This window comes from Carassius auratus, unplaced genomic scaffold (genome assembly GCF_003368295.1).
Source record: "Carassius auratus strain Wakin unplaced genomic scaffold, ASM336829v1 scaf_tig00218163, whole genome shotgun sequence".
NCBI classification, from domain to species: domain Eukaryota; kingdom Metazoa; phylum Chordata; class Actinopteri; order Cypriniformes; family Cyprinidae; genus Carassius; species Carassius auratus.
Genome location: NW_020529398.1, coordinates 12,501 through 15,000, shown reverse-complemented (window position 1 = coordinate 15,000; position 2,500 = coordinate 12,501). Strand labels below are relative to the sequence as shown.

General features: G+C 37.0%; 2 non-coding genes across 2 annotated transcripts in view; both read right to left on the bottom strand.

Moving 5' to 3' along the window:
- Positions 1-1,718: 1,718 nt before the first annotated feature.
- LOC113104801 (5S ribosomal RNA) lies at positions 1,719-1,837 on the bottom strand. The gene has a single exon (XR_003292146.1). It is a non-coding gene; the product is annotated as a 5S ribosomal RNA (ribosomal RNA).
- A 636-nt stretch (positions 1,838-2,473) lies between these two features.
- The window catches only part of LOC113104802 (5S ribosomal RNA), a 118-nt gene continuing 91 nt past the window's right edge, over positions 2,474-2,500 (bottom strand). The window contains exon 1 of the ribosomal RNA XR_003292147.1: positions 2,474-2,500. This exon is cut by the window's right edge and continues 91 nt beyond it. This is a non-coding gene — a ribosomal RNA (5S ribosomal RNA).

Genomic DNA, 2,500 nt, shown 5'->3' with positions numbered 1-2,500 from the left:
TCGTGAAAAATATCCAAAAAGTTTAAAGCACCTGGTATTCCCAGGCAGTCTCCCATCCATGTACTAACAAGGCCCAAACCTGCTAATATTCAGAGATCGGCCATTGACTCTTTTTTTTTTGCAAGATTATTATATAATTCATGAAAAATATCCACAAAGTTTAAAGCACCTGGTATTCCCAGGCAGTCTCCCATCCATGTACTAACCAGGCCCAAACCTGCTAATATTCAGAGAACGGCCATGTTTTGGCAAAATTGTTCTATACTAAGTGAAAATTTTCCAAAAAGCTTACAGCACCTGGTATTTCAAGGCAGTCTCCCATCCAAGTACTAACCAGACCTAAACCTGCTAATATGCAGAGATCGGGCATTGACTCTTTTTTTTGCAAGATTATTATATAATTCGTGAAAAATATCCAAAAAGTTTAAAGCACCTGGTATTCCCAGGCAGTCTCCCATCCATGTACTAACAAGGCCCAAACCTGCTAATATTCAGAGATCGGCTATTGACTCTTTTTTTTGCAAGATTATTATATAATTTGTGAAAAATATCCAAAAAGTTTAAAGCACCTGGTATTCCCAGGCAGTCTCCCATCCATGTACTAACAAGGCCCAAACCTGCTAATATGCAGAGATCGGCCATTGACTCTATGTTTTGGCAAAATTGTTCTATACTAAGTGAAAAATATCCAAATAGCTTACAGCACCTGGTATTCCCAGGCGGTCTCCCATCCAAGTACTAACCAGGCCCAAACCTGCTTAGCTTCCGAGATCAGACGAGATAAGGCATAGCCTTTTTTTTTTTTTTTTTTATCTTTTTATTTAACTTTCAATTCACAGTTTTCTATTGCATTATTCCATCCGATTGACTTTCATTTCAATACATTTGTATGATTCGTTTTTTCCAATTGATCAACTTAATTTTTCATAATCATACAGCAATAAAAATATAGAACATAAATAAAATACACACACATATGTTTACATTTACTTAATTGACATCAGCCATTCTCAACCAGATTGTTACTCTTTACCAATTGAAACATATTTCTTCCCCCACATTTTGATGTATGAACTTATTTGTAGTCAAAAAAAACTCTTTCCCCTCTTTATCTCCATACTTACAAATCAACTCTACATCTCTTTGTATCATTGACTTAAACATATCTTTTACTTTTACCTTTCTCCCTTCGAAATGTGCATAGTTCCTTCTTAGCACTACTGCTAGTCTGGCATTGACTCTTTTTTTTTTTTGTTTTTTTTTTTGTTTGCAAGATTATTATATAATTCGTGAAAAATATCCAAAAAGTTTAAAGCACCTGGTATTCCCAGGCAGTCTCCCATCCATCTACTAACAAGGCCCAAACCTGCTAATATTCAGAGATCAGCCATTGACTCTTTTTTTTTTGCAAGATTAATATATAATTCATGAAAAATATCCACAAAGTTTAAAGCACCTGGTATTCCCAGGCAGTCTCCCATCCATCTACTAACAAGGCCCAAACCTGCTAATATTCAGAGACCGGCCATTGACTCTTTTTTTTTTGCAAGATTAATATATAATTCATGAAAAATATCCACAAAGTTTAAAGCACCTGGTATTCCCAGGTAGTGTCCCATCCATGTACTAACAAGGCCCAAACCTGCTAATATTCAGAGATCGGCCATTGACTCTATGTTTGGCAAAATTGTTCTACACTAAGTGAAAAATTTCCAAAAAGTTTACAGCACCTGGTATTCCCAGGCGGTCTCCCATCCAAGTACTAACCAGGCCCAAACCTGCTTAGCTTCCGAGATCAGACGAGATCTGGCATAGCCAGGTTGGTACGGCCGTAAGCGAAGACTGCTCCGAAGAGAGGGCTATTTAAAGTTCAGCCAATCTACTGGCCAGTACATTTTATAAGTAGGAAAGAAAACCCAAAAGCTTAAAACGCCTGGTATTCCTAGGCGGTCTCTCATCCAAGTACTAACCAGACCTAAACCTGCTAAGATTCAGAGATCTGGCATTGACTCTTTTTTTTTTTTTTTTGCAAGATTATTATATAATTCGTGAAAAATATCCAAAAGTTTAAAGCACCTGGTATTCCCAGGCAGTCTCCCATCCATGTACTAACAAGGCCCAAACCTGCTAATATTCAGAGATCGGCCATTGACTCTTTTTTTTTGCAAGATTAATATATAATTAATGAAAAATATCCACAAAGTTTAAAGCACCTGGTATTCCCAGGCAGTCTCCCATCCATGTACTAACAAGGCCCAAACCTGCTAATATTCAGAGATCGGCCATTGACTCTTTTTTTTGCAAGATTATTATATAATTCATGAAAAATATCCAAAAAGTTTAAAGCACCTGGTATTCCCAGGCAGTCTCCCATCCATGTACTAACAAGGCCCAAACCTGCTAATATTCAGAGATCGGCCATTGACTCTTTTTTTTGGCAAGATTATTATATAATTCGTGAAAAATATCCAAAAGTTTAAAGCACCTGGTATTCCAGGCG